This window comes from Phoenix dactylifera, chromosome 14 (assembly GCF_051530095.1).
Source record: "Phoenix dactylifera cultivar Ajwa chromosome 14, Ajwa_hap1_PhDact_Kaust_v1.1, whole genome shotgun sequence".
Classification (NCBI taxonomy): Eukaryota; Viridiplantae; Streptophyta; class Magnoliopsida; order Arecales; family Arecaceae; genus Phoenix; species Phoenix dactylifera.
The window spans coordinates 9,157,172-9,171,956 of NC_143203.1; the positions used below are offsets into that span (position 1 = coordinate 9,157,172).

General features: G+C 39.1%; 1 non-coding gene across 1 annotated transcript; it reads left to right on the top strand.

The window, feature by feature from the left end:
• Positions 1-12,933: 12,933 nt before the first annotated feature.
• Positions 12,934-13,039, top strand: LOC149751333 (small nucleolar RNA R71). Its single transcript, XR_016398398.1, has one exon. It is a non-coding gene; the product is annotated as a small nucleolar RNA R71 (small nucleolar RNA).
• The last annotated feature ends 1,746 nt before the right edge of the window (positions 13,040-14,785 follow it).

Consider the following 14,785-nt stretch of genomic DNA (forward strand, 5'->3'; position numbering starts at 1 on the left):
GACTTGAGCCGGATGGCGTGGAGCATCTCAGCAAGCCGATCAAAGTCGCCGAGCATCATGAGTGGCTGAACCCTGGTTTAGGGGTTTGATGAAGCCGTGGATGAGTATTTATGTTGTTGCATTTCTTTAATTTTTAGCATTGTAAGATAGTTGCATATTTAATGAAATTATGATCTTGAAATGTCTTGTTTAATTTGTGTAAGATGTTTATCTTGTAGAAAGCCTTTGCATGAATTAATCTAGTTTATCGAAATCGAATCCAATACCTGTGGTTTGGAAGAGATTGTTATGCAACTACAAGATTTATCTTTGAAAAATTAATCATCAGATGAATCATGCTAAATAGGGCAGATCATGCCTATCCTTAGAGAAGATGGTTTGTACCAGGCTTAGATGACTCATACTGTAGGTTAGATTTCAACTTTTTGTATGATTGCTTTAACTTGTAGTTAAGAGCCATCAGATCATACACGCATCTAAGTCATTGAAAACATCACACAGACGAATCCATCGGTGGATTCTAGCCCTAAACACCTCTCTCCATAGATAATTCATACTACTACATCCACATTAATTCTTAGTTTTTATCATTTACTCTAGCTTATGCCCTTTGAAGTAATTATTTAATTAGAAAAAATAACTTGTCTCCAATCCCTGTGGACCGACACTCGTAATCACTATCTTACAGGATACGTGCTATTACGTGGTTTATTGTTGAAATTGAAAGAACCGATCAGGTTTCCATTTGTATTTCTGCAAAGAAAATATGCGATAGACTTGAGGTTACCCATGAGGGTGCCAACCAAATGAAAGAATCTAAAATCAACATGCGTATACATAAATATAAACTGTTTAAAATGAAACCATCTGAAACCATCACATGCATGTTCACAAGATTCACTGATATCATTAATGGCTTAAAAAGCCTTGAAAAAACTTATTCTAATAGTGATCTATTAGAAGTATGCCCTAAAAGCCAATTTGGCAGATGCATTATTTTGTTTTGGGACATAAATTTGTACTTGATCTAATTATGAATTTATTAATTTGGGCATTATTTTTATTCATGTTCTTATGTGTCCATGAATCATCCAAGAAATTAATAAGATGATGATGCATATGGTCAAGAATTGAGAATTTGAGGCATGTATCATTGGTGACTAATTTTTGAATTATTTCTGATCGATGGATCATCACGAGGACGATGATCGATTCACTGAGATTAGTACACAGACTACTTTCTTTGATGGACGAGTCTTGAGTCTACGGTGTGGGGACACTGGAGTAATTGTGCAAGTGCTTCTTGGAGAACAAGAGTACTGAGCGTGACCATAGCAAGTAGTCACTTGGATGTCTATCAACTCGTCGATGACTTATTTGATGCTGCCGTTGTATGACTGGTCCTTTGACCTGTGATGCCTCAGCTATTCACAGTGAGGTTGCTACAGTTTGCCGAGCACATAAACATGGTGCAGATTGGTTGCAATAGATTTATTGTAGGAATAGGAGGTGCATCTAGATGAAATCTATCGACCTTGATAGATTAGAAGAGATCCTATGTGATTTATGAGACTGAGTTCATAAATCCTTGGCCAAGGTAGTTTTTTGAAAAAAGAGTTTTCCAATCTCGAACTAGAGTTGAATAAATTTTGATATATGACAGATGATGGGGTTTGACGAGTTATCCATAACCTCCATCCTGTCGTGATCCACGATATAGAGATTGTATCATACGCTAACTGCACCTAGAGGTTCATCAATTCCAATCTGTTGAGTAGCCACTACATGCTGCTAGGTGTCACTAGTGGATTGTGAGACTCAAAGGTATTCACTTGATGATCAGTAAACCCGAATGAGAAGAGTTGGAATTGTTTGAATCCATTGAAAGGAGTTTCAATGATATTATGATAGAGATCATAATATATCCACTACCAGACAGAATAGAACCTATGGGGTCACATACAATAGAGGATCTGATCGATCTGATGGTTGGATTGTGATTTGGAATCACAATAGTTTACAATTATAAATTTGATTGATAATTGGTTTAACCAACTAAAAGTTAGTGAGTTGAAAAAGGAATTAATTGCAATTGGATTGCAATTTGATTGAATCAATTGGATTTAATTAATTGGGTTCGATCTTATTTGAAAAGGTTCAAGAGTCCTACTTGGAGTAGGACTCCTAGAGTTCTAATTGGATTAGGACTTCAAATTATTAGAGTCCTACTTGGAGTAGGATTCTTAAAGTTCTAATTGGATTAGGACTAAAATTATATGAGTCCCAATTGGATTAGGACTCATAGAGTTCTAATTAATTATTGGTCTAATAGATGAAGATGACTCCTATTTGGATTAGGATTGAAGAGTTCCATTGAGTCATGATCCAATTGGGTCCTAATCAGATTAGGACTCCAAGAGTCATAATTGATTTAATCTTATGGATAAGGATCTTTAATCAAATAGGAAGACTAATCAGGTCCTAATTAGATTAGGATTCAATGAACCAAGAGCCACCCAAATTCTAATTTGATTAGGCATAGAAGGGAGGGGCAAGAGCCCTTCTTTCCTTGGATACTCTCGAGATCCGCATCTCGGTTGGTCTAGACATGCGTCCTAGGTGTTCAGGACGTGAGATCCGTTTCGGGGCGTGGCTCCTCCTAATTTTAAGGAGGAGGCCAGGCCTAGGGCTTCATGAAAAGAGGAAATAAAAGGGGGCCGACCCCCCTTGGGTTTCATGACTCTTTTCTTGGTGTTGGCGGCCTCCATCCCTCTCTTCCTTCATCCATCAGAAAGAAAAAAGAAAGGGCAGCAAGTTGGAGTCTTATTCCTCCTCTTGGTCAGCTGCATAGAAGAAAATATAGAGAGGAAGGTGTTCCTCTCTTCCCTCCTTCTTCCATGGCAAAGGAAATAATAGAAAGTGTTTCTTCTTTCTCCTTCTTCCTCCTCTTGAGAGCAATCAAGAGTTGATTGCTTAGAGGAGTTCTAACCATCAAAAGGGATCTTTGCAAGGGAGCTAGCACCCCGGTGAGATCACGACCTTGATCGATCTAGATCTTCGTGTGGATACCCGTTGAGGCCGGACACTTGTGCAGTTTCAAACGAACCCAATTTCCACGATCATCAGATAGCGGTGAAGATCTGCCCACTCAAAGGTAAAGATTTGATCTTTACAATTTTAATTGTAGATCTGAAATTAATCAGGTCTTTAAATTAATCTATCCTTTAGATTTATAATTTTCTGAGTTAGAGAACTCAGAATTTTTTTGAAATATGCATTTCCTAGGACGTTTGTACAATGAACGATCCTGCGCATGTGTTTCTGCTGCGATCGTCGCAACGCGTGTGAGGATAATCCGACAGTGATATCAGAGCCGTGATTTTGGAATTTAGATTAAGATTAATAGGCTTGATTAGTACTCTATTAGAACTGAATATTAATATTACGCTTGTTGAAATTTTCTGCGTGCTGAAATTTTAGATTTCAGAAATTTCAGCATACTGATTTTTATTCTTATGATCTTGCATGTTGATTTTAGTTGCAATGAGATTGAAATAATTAAAATCATATCTTGCATGATCAGATATTCAGTTGGTAGAATAATTAAAATTAAAATTTTCAGATCTAGAATTTTATTATGCATAAGATGCATCTAGTGATGATCATGTTAATATATTAATTTTGGGGTTGCAATCTGTGATTGCGTATCATTGGTTGATCGATGTCAATGCATGAGATGCATGACACAATTTGAGCATTTGATTGATGATTGATCAAGGGGTTGATCATGATCGAATCAAAGGGGTTCAAAATCGAATCAAGAGTTGAAGACGATCTAACCAATTAACGTGCATGCGCATGTGACTTATGACCTAATCATGGATCCATGATCATCACAAGTTATATACCTGTTTTTGCTTATGCTTATGATTAGCATATAAATTGATATATGCACAAGATGCATATTGATATTTATGAATATTTTTATTTACATGAGATGTGAATAAAAATCTAAATAGGTTAGGTCATTTACATAAGATGTAAACCGAAACAAATATGTCATTTACATAAGATGTAAATATATAACAAAAGTTTCATATTCACATAAGATGTGAACAAGGGCTAAACTAATATGACATTTACATAAGATATAAACCATAATCGAGGCCTAAATTAAATCTCCTCAATCAGTCAAGAGTGAATGATACATTGAGCTAGCCATATTTGATTAATTGTTCCAATTGGTGTCTAGGAAAGTATTAAAAGTGGTTATTTAATTAGAACCTTACTCTCTGAGTAAGGAGAGCCTCCCACCTGTTTACCTGGCTAATTGATTGATTACCTCCTATGAAAAGCTCAAAGTTGGAATCACTAAGACTAGATTACCTTGCTGAGTTACGTCCTATTCGATGCGACGTTCATAGAGGAATTCGAACGGAACGTCGTTCATCATATGAACGCGTGATCGATTCATTCAATTTCAAAAATCAACCACGCAATACCACGTATCCTGTAGGATAGTGATTACGGATGTCGGTCCACAGGGATTGGAGAATAAGTTATTTTTTCTAATTAAATATTTACTTCAAAGGGCATAAACTAGAGTAAATGATAAAAACTAAGAATTAATATGGATGTCGTAGTATGAATTATCTATGGGGAGAGGTGTTTGGGGCTAGAATCCACCGATGGATTCGTAAGTGTGATGCTTTCAATAATTTAGATGCGTGTATGATCTGATTGCTCTTAACTACAAGTTAGGGCAATCATACAAAAAGTTGAAATCTAACCCACAGTATGAGTCATCTAAGCCTGGTACAAACCATCTTCTCTAAGGATAGGCATGGTCTGTCCTATTTAGCATGATTCATTTGATGATTAATTTCTCAAAGATAAATCCGGTAGTTGCATAGCAATCTCCTCCAAACCATAGGTATTGGATTCGATTTCGATACACTAGATTAATTCATGCAAAGACTTTCTACAAGATAAACATCTTACACAAATTAAACAAGACATTTCAAGATCATAATTTCATTGAATATGCAACTGTCTTACAACGCTAAAAATCGAAGAAATGCAACATAAATACTCATCCACGGTTTCATCAAACCCCTAAACCAGGATTCAGCCACTCATGATGCTCGGCGACTTTGATCGGCTTGCTGAGATGCTCCACGCCATCCGCCTCAATTTCTTTCACTAATTGATCTGCTCCCAGCCTCCCTCCTTTCTCTTTTTTTTTTATTTCTTTTCTCTGGTCCCCCCCCCCCCCCCGTATGAAGAACTCTTCTCCCTTTTTATATCCTTCCTGACCATGGAGGATCGGATTCTTGAAGGAGGATATGCAGGCGATGGATCCGCAGATGAGTAGCTGGATTGGAGGACGTCGATGCTGCTCCAACGCGAAGAATGACGGGGGTGTTGAGAGGATTCTGTGCTGGCTCTCATTTGGACATGCGGAGCAGGGGAGTTTCCATTTGGCTCGGGATTTGGATGGATCATGGAAGATCGCTGGGACCTGGTTCCGAAGCAAAGAAATCCGGAAGAAAAGATCACGGACATGGTGAAATACTGGGATGCAATCCACGGAGAGGATGGATTCAACCCGATGGTAGGAAGGTTGCGGATGCTTGCAGGATTTCAGAGGTTGAGTGCGAGCGGAAGGAATCCGGAAGAAGAAGATCTAGGACAAGATCAAATCTGGAACAAGAAATCTAGGAAGATGAGGGTGATCATATGCAGAGTGTTCAAGGGATGCTTGGACGTGGTTGAATGCGAATGGGAGGGATCTAGAGGCGATCAAAAATTCGATACGGCTAAGCTGGAAGATATGCTCTATTTTGAATCTGGAGGAAAACATATGGATTTGAACCGTGAGCTGAGGTGTTGGGATACGAACGAGATGTGAGTTATTCGTGGAAGGAGACTTGAATGAGAGGTTCTGGTTGCTTCGGTTTGCTGGGAAGAAAAGGGATGACCTGCCAATTTGAATCGCGGAAGCGGGGGAGGGGAGGACGTGGAACAGAGGATTCTTATCCGTGGGAGATGAAGATGTTGAGATTCAGAATCGGATGGAAATAAATCTTTGGGAAGACGGTGCTTGACTCGCGGATGCTGGCCGAGAGGATTGCATTGCGGGAGGAGATCACATTTGGAGCAAAAAATCTGGGAGGACGTGGTTGAATGGGAATGGGAGTGATCATGCGGCTTGTTCTGAAACAGGGGAAGAAAAAAACAATAATGTGGAAGATGAATACGGGAATGAGGGAGGATATTTTTATTATTTATATTTCTTCTTCTTCTTTTTTTTTAGAAAAGTGGTTGGGGTCCACTCGGGTAGGTTGGAAGGGCTTTGTTCTGAATCTAAAATAAAGGAAGTTTGGACACGTGGAGAAAATGGGAGAGGCCTCTGTTTTGCTAAGTTGGGAAGCTTGGTGCCCATGGAAAATATGACGTGGACAAAGGAATGGGTAGCTTCATGCACGTGTGGGAGAAAGTAGTCCACACGTGGAATAGATTGGGACTAGTTCGTGAATGGGTTGACTCGACCTGCACACACATTAAACTAAATCAATATAGAAAATTAAACCAAACTTGAATTACCTCTAATAATTTATTAAAATGCAATGAAGAGGGGAAACACATTTTCTTATGTTTAAATTTAAAATATGTGCATAACAATAATAATAAGTGCTATGTAAAATAGATAAATTTATACATTATTTAGCACTTATCACACCCCCAAACCTACATTTTGCTAGTCCTCGAGCAAAATATAAAAGAAATTAACTCACTTTCGCAGGAATCGCGATTGCATTTACCGTATGCAATAAGGCTTTAAACCCCTAGGTGGCCCTAGTGGACGAGTTTTGTCTCGTGAGGATTTCTGGCTCAGATACCCACAAACTGCTGTCTCTATCCAAAGATTTTTTTTTTTATAAAATCTAGTTTCAAATGCATAAGTGCCAAGAATTTTAAAAGCACACAAAGTTTTAATTACTAAGTCAGCCCAAATTCTAGGTTAGTATGCAATCTAAGTTAAAGTCATTAAGTTTCCGTTTAGGGAGTTGTAAGACTTATTTATACTGGAGTGCTCGGTGAAATCTGGACCGTACACAAACTAAGGGTTCGGATCTCCAAAATATTGCTAAGACTAGTAGTTTCCAAGGATTGGTCAAAGGGACCTGCTCTCTGATTCAAAATCATTTTATCTGCAAGATTTCAAGAGTTGTGGATGTTTACTTTAGTACCTCACGGGCTTTATCTGTAATATTCTAGTTTACTCGAATTTTCACAACGATGGCTTTCACACTATTGTCTTTTTCAAGGTCAACATTTTTTTTTCTATTTTTTTTGATGAAAGATGTATAAATTGTGTACTTTTACTTTTGTGGTGATTTCTCCGTGTAACGAGCAATCTGTCGACAACTCTCACACCAGTTGGCATAAGGTGTCGGGCATCAAGACTCCCCTACGGACTTATGCTCGGAGTCCTCATCACAAGCCCACTTGACCTTTGACAATAGGTAGCCCTTTTTGATGTTCCTGACTAAATCCATTTTTATTGATGAAATCCTTTTTGATTTTTTTTTTTTGGATTAGATAAGTAAGATTCATCAGGATCCAAGGTTGTTACTATATTATCAACATAATGTCGAGCCTATACCTTGGAAGGGTCGGCTAGTGTGTAGTGAAATTCCAAAGTATAAATTAGCTTACAACTCCCTAAGAGAAACTTAATAAAAAGAACTTAAATTTGTATTACTTCCGACTAGTCATTGGGCTTTTTAGATTTTATATACCTTGCGTGTTTATCATTCTTACATTAATGTATAGAAATTAGGTTTTAAAAGCTTTTTTTTATTTGAAAATCAAGATGAAGACTTCCAAACCTAAACCTGACATTGTGAAGTGAGAACGAATGCAAGAGATGCAAACAAAACAAAAATGCTTTAAAAATACTTAAAAATATCCCCAAATCTAAATCTAACATTGTCCTCAATGTTAAAGAAATCTAAGAGAATCGGATTGTCTCCCAACAAGCGCTAAGTTTATTGTCTTCAGCCAGACACAGTGCATCCTTAATTATTTTGATAAACAGAATTCGTCAAATTAAGGAATTCGATCAATTGCCCGTCGGCAACACAGTCCACATAAGGTTTTAACCTTTGGCTATTGACTTTTAAAACATGTCCACCATTGAGGTGTTGGATATCTACTGCACCATAAAGAGAAACCTTTTTCACTACGAATGGTCCATCCCACCTAGAGCGAAGTTTACCCGGGAAGAGTCGCAACTTGGAATTGAATAGCCAAACCTTTTGACCAGGTTCGAAGGACTTACGGTTAATATTTTTATCATGAAAAGCCTTAGTTCTTGCTTTATAAATTTTAGCATTTTCATAGGCCTCATTACGCAATTCTTCAAGTTCACTTAGTTGGAGTTTTCGGTTAGGACCAGCTACTGCCATGTCTAAGTTAAACTTTTTGATAGCCCAGAAAGCTCTATGTTCAAGTTCTACTGGTAAGTGACAAGCTTTTCCAAAAATTAATCGGTAGGAGGACATGCCAATAGGAGTTTTGTAGGCAGTACAGTAGACCCAAAGTGCATCATTTATCCTTTGAGACCAATCTTTCCTATCGGGACGTACCGTTTTCTCTAAGATGTGTTTTAACTTCCTATTGGACACCTCGACTTGTCCACTTGTTTGAGGATGGTATGGGGTAGCAACTTTGTGGGTGATGTTATATTTGGAAGCCAAAGCCTCGAAAGACTGGTTGCAAAAATGAGATCCCCCATCACTGATGATGGCTCGAGGTGTGCCAAAACGACAAAAGATGTTTTCATGCAAAAATTTAATCACAATCTTGTGGTCATTAGTTTTAGTGGCGACAACTTCTACCCATTTTGAAACATAATCAACCCCTACCAGAATGTATTCGAAACCAAAAGATGGTGGGAAAGGGCCCATAAAGTCAATACCCCAGACATCAAAGATTTCTACAATTAAAATAGGATTGAGAGGCATCATATCTCTACAGGAGATGGTACCCATCCGTTGGCACCGTTCACAAGTTTGGCAAAAGTTATGGGCATCTTTGAAAAGTGTGGGCCAATAAAATCCACTCTGTAAAACTTTTGCTGCAGTTTTTCTACCCCAAAATGTCCCCCACAAGCTTGTGAATGGCAGAATGAAAGAATACTTTGAAATTCGCATTCGGGGATACATCGACGGATTACTTGATCGGGACAATACTTGAATAAATCGGGATCATCCCAATAATAGAACTTTACTTGTGAAAAGAATCGGTTCTTGTCTTGAGTTGACCAATCATCAAGAATTCATCCTATGGCAAGGTAATTCACTATGTTTGCAAACCATGGTGTTTTTATTCCTTGTACCTCAAATAATTGTTCATCCGGAAACGAATCGTGTAAGGGTGAGGTATTTTGAGAGGGTTCAAGAAGAATCCTAGATAAGTGGTCTGCTACGACATTTGCAGTACCTTTCTTGTCACGAATTTCTAGATCAAATTCTTGTAGTAAAAGAATCCATCGAATCAAACGGGGTTTGGTGTCTTTCTTTGCAAGAAGGTGTCGAAGGGCAGCATGATCAGTGGATACGGTAACCTTGGATCCTAAAAGGTAAGATCGAAACTTGTCTAGCGCGAATACTATAGCTAGTAACTCTTTCTCAGTGGTGGTGTAGTTCAATTGTGCATCTGAGAGTGCTTTACTAGCGTAGTAGATGACATGAGGTACCTTTTCTAGCCGTTGCCCTAAAACTATCCCAATGGCATAGTCAGATGCGTCACACATCAGTTCAAATGAAAGAGTCTAATTAGGAGGCCGTATGATGGGTGCAGTGGTCAATTTCGAGCAAAGATTTTCAAATGCTTCCTCGCATGCTTCATTAAAGACAAAGGGAGTGTCCTTGGCAAGAAGATTGCACAAGGGTTTGGAAATCTTACTGAAATTCTGAATGAATCGACGGTAGAAACCAGCATGGCCAAGGAATGAACGGATTTGTTTCACAGTTTTGGATGGAGGGAGATTGGAAATAAGATTGACTTTGGCTTTATTTACTTCAATGCCCCTCTTAGACACGACGTGTCCCAAGACTATGCCTTCTTGAACCATGAAATGGCTCTTTTCCCAACTTAACACTAGGTTGGTCTCCTTACATCTTTTTAAAACTAAGGTTAAATTTTCCAGACAATCGTTAAAAGATAGGCCAAAAACTGAGAAATCATCAATAAACACTTCTAGAAAGTTTTCCACCATATCTGAAAAAATGGCCATCATACATCGTTGAAAAGTTGCGGGTGCATTGCATAGTCCAAAAGGCATCCTCCTATATGCAAATGTCCCAAATGGACAGGTAAAGGTGGTTTTCTCTTGATCGTCCGGGTAAACAGGTACTTGATTATATCTAGAAGAACCATCTAGGAAACAGTAGAAACCTTGAGCAGCCAACCGTTCCAAAATTTGATCGATGAAAGGTAGAGGAAAATGGTCCTTCCTAGTCATTGAGTTGAGTTTTCTGTAGTCAATGCACACGCGTCAACCCGTAGTTGTGCGAGTTTGTATCAATTCTCCTTCCATATTTTCAACCACAGTGATACCTAATTTTTTCGGCACCACTTGTGTCGGACTTACCCACTTACTATCAAAAATTGGATAAATGATTCCGGCATCTAATAACTTCACCACTTCTTTCTTGACTACCTCCTTCATGTTAGGATTGAGTCTTCTCTGCATTTCTCGGGTGGGCTTTGCATCATCTTCGAGGTGAATTCGATGCATGCAAACGGAGGGGTCAACCCCTTTCAAATCGGCTACAGACCATCCTATGGCATGTTTATTCTCTTCTAGCATCCTTAAAAGTTTAACTTCCTGTTCCGTAGATAAGTTGGTCGCGATGATTACAAAGAGAGTATCTTCTGGTCCTAGAAAAGCATACTTAAGAGTTGTCGGAAGTGGCTTCAACTCAAGTTTAGGTGGAGAATCAATGGAAGGACAAACTGGTGTGCTAGCAATGGGGGGAAGAGGTTCAGGTCGGATCTTCTAAGAAAAGGAACTCATGGGAGATTGGTTGTCGAGTAAGATGTTGACTTCTTCTACGGCCTTGTCTATATCAAAGTTGTCAATGTCAAAATGGGTCAAGCATGCCTCAAGGGGGTCATCCGCTAAGATATAGGGAAGGGCTTCCACTACAAGATCATCCATTTCATCAATCAGGCAACACTCATCTTCCCTCACATGTTGGTCAGCGGCATGAAACACATTCAACTTAATTTTCATGTTTCCAAATGATATATCCATTGCCCCAGTTCTACAGTTGATACATGCATTGGCTGTCGCTAAAAAGGGACGACCAAGAATCACAGAGACTTGTTTTTTTTATGTTGGGCACATGTTCCATATCAAGGACGATAAAATCTACTGAAAAATAGAATTTGTCTACCTTGACAAGTACATCTTCAATCATCCCCCGTGGCATCTTCACGGATCGATCAGCCAATTGTAAAGATACTGAGGTGGGTTTTAATTCACCTAACCCAAATCCTTCATAGACTGAATAGGGTAGAAGATTCACACTTGCCCCTAGATCTAAAAGTGCTCGATCAATGGAGTTATCTCCTATGACACAGAAAATAGTGGGAGCACCAGGATCTTTGAATTTTGGAGGGATGTTGTGTTGGAGAATGGAACTTACCTACTCAGTAAGTAGGACCTTTTTAGGCACATGTGTCCTACATTTTCGCTTTTGGGTGCAAAGATCTTTGAGAAATTTTGCATAGGAGGAAACTTGTTTGATGGCATCAAGGAGCGGAAAGTTGATTTTAACTTGTTTGAAAACCTCCATCATCTCGTCTAGTGAAGTTTCCTTCTTGCCAAAGGGAGTGGGTGCATTAAGTGCTTCAGGGAATGGGGCCTTTGGAGTGTGGGTTGTGGCCGATGGTGGACTAGCTGAAGAAGGTTTTGGGTTTTCATGTGATACATTCCTCTCCTCTTCTTTACCTTCTTTATTGTGACCCTCCCCAATCTTATTATCTATTATACGTCCACTCCTAAGGGTAGTCAAAGCATTGGCTTGCTCATGATTTAATCGAGTTTCTTGAGCCACGTATTGTCTCCTTGGATTACTTATTGGTTGACTTGAAAGCTTGCCTTCCTCTCGCTTGTTTAATGCATTAGCTAGTTGACCCATTTGGGATTCTAGCTTAGCAATTGATTTCGTGTGGGAGTGCAATAGTTGTGTGTTTGCCTCCAAACCTTGAAGGGCAGTCAACACTTTCTCCTCGAAGGCTGTATTTCTTTGGGTTGGAGGAGGAGGATGATGTTGAAATTGAGTTGAGGGACGGTAGAGATTAAAATTCTGAGTGTTTTGAAAATTTTGGGAGTAGGGTTGAGCAGCATTCGAAGCTTGCTGCCTCCAAGAAAAATTTGGATGATTCCGCCATCCCGGATTATATGCATTGGAAAATGGATCATTATCCGGTCTGGACAGTGTTTGGGCAGCATTGATGTGTTCCTGCATGAGTTCGGGGAATTGGGGTGCTGAGCGGCACTCATGAATAGGATGCAATGGGCTAGAACAGATAGCACACACTTGTGCTTGGGAAGAGCTAACAACATGTCCTCCTATCATCAGTTGGTCAATCTTATGGGACAATGCATCTAACTTGCTAGACAGGTCCATAGAATGACTTATTTCATAAATGGTCCCTTTTCTTTGAGAACTCGGGGGTGCTTGATGAGAACAAGAAGCATGGTGGAGGGAGTTTTCATTAAAATTTTCAAATAATTGCCATGCTTCATGCTCATTTTGAAGCATGAAAGTCCCCCCGCATGCAGCATCGATCATCTGACGGTTTCGTTCAGTCAATCTGTCATAGAAACATTGCACTAGCTGCCATTTAGGTATTTGATGATGTGGGCATTTACGGATTAGGTCCCAAAATCTCTTCCAAGTTTCATGAAATTCTTCTTCCTCAGTTTGAGAGAAGCTTGTGATGGCACGTCTAAACTGGTTCGTTCTTCCTATGGAAAAGTATTTTTTAAGAAATTCTTGTTGCATTTAATCCCAGGAACGAATCGAATTGGCTTCTAAAGAATTCAACCATTGCTTGGCTCTATCTTTAAGGGAGAAAGGAAATAATCTAAGTTTCAGAGCATCATCAGTGAAGTTCTGAATCTTGACAGTGGTGCAAATCTCAAGAAATTCATCTAAGAGTTTATATGGATCTTCGTTGGTGAGCCCATAAAAAGATGGGAGCATTTGGATCACACTAGATTTTATTTCATATTGTACAGCTGCTACTTCAGGTAATCGAATGCAAGATGGGGAAGTATAAATGGTGGGAGTAAAGTACTCCCTCAGGAGTTTGGGTTGTTCTTCAGCCATCTCAGGAGGTGGGGATGATTCTAATGTTCTAATCTCAGCTCGAATATTCCTAAGGGTCTGTTCTATTTCAAGGTCAAAAGGTAATAGGTCACGTACTCTAGAACGATTTCCTTGCATACACTAGTACTTGATCAGTCAAGCATGCAAATAAAAGAAAAAAAATACATCAATCCTTGTATTTGCCCTAAAATCACTAAACAGCTCCTAACTGGTTTGAAGAGGGCACCTAAGCCTCTAATCCGGTCTAATGAACTGAGTTGACCAGGTAAGCTTCCAGATAAGTGGAGGGGTCACGATGCGTTTGAAGGGTTTTAGCATGTTATAATGTGCAGCGGAAGCTAGGAATTTTAAAAATTTCTTAATAAAGTTCCTTAACATTAAACCCTTATAAGCCTAGATCACCTTAATAGAAGCAATCAAATAATATAATATAAATGCAGAAATAGAAGAATACCTCTAACGCTAATCCAATGTGCAGAATTTCCACTAGGTGCCCAAATGTTCACCCTCCAATGTTGATCCATACGAAAACTTAATTCAAGTCTTAAGCTCCAAAGACTTTGATCCTTAATGCAGAATTCTTCTAAAGAACTCTAATGGTTTGCTTTCCTTCCTTTCTATTTTTCTTTCACCTTCTAAAATCACTTCTAATCCTTTTGTCCTAAAGAAGACCACCTTGTCTTGGATTAGGACATCCTAGAAGCAATGCTAGAAAGAGACAAAGCCTTGTAAGAAAGAAGGGATAAGGGAGAGAGAATGCGGTGGAGTTAGAATGATGAAACCTATGGAGCGCTAGCCTATTTATAATAGGCGTAGGGATGCATCTCCAAGGGATGCATCCCATCCACATATCCTTTCATGAAAGGGCATCATCTAAAGGGCCATATCAAATAAGAGGAGGCACAGATCAAGTGAGGAGGTGTATCAAATGATATGTCCTTTCATGTGGTGCCATATTTTGACCAAGTCAACATCACATGCCAATCACATGTCCATCATGCCTCACCTCTTGATCTTTCGTGATGATGATCCAAGGGCTCCAATGCAAGGCACCATTCACTTGACCCATTATATCTTCATCCAATGGTGGGATTAAGATCCAATGGTCAATTATGATAGCCATCCTCTAACCCAATCCAATTGGATTAAACCAACTCTCCATTATGTCTTCATCCAACGGTAAATCAAGATCTAACGGTCTAGATTGAATGATTTATTAAATCTAATCCAATTAGACTCAAACCAAGCCAATTAGGTGCCAACTCTTGGCTAACCCATATTAAAACATGATCTAATCAAATTAGATCAATTAAGAATCGGATTCGAATCCAATTCGAATCAAGAGCTAAGGGTTTGCAACACCTACTAGG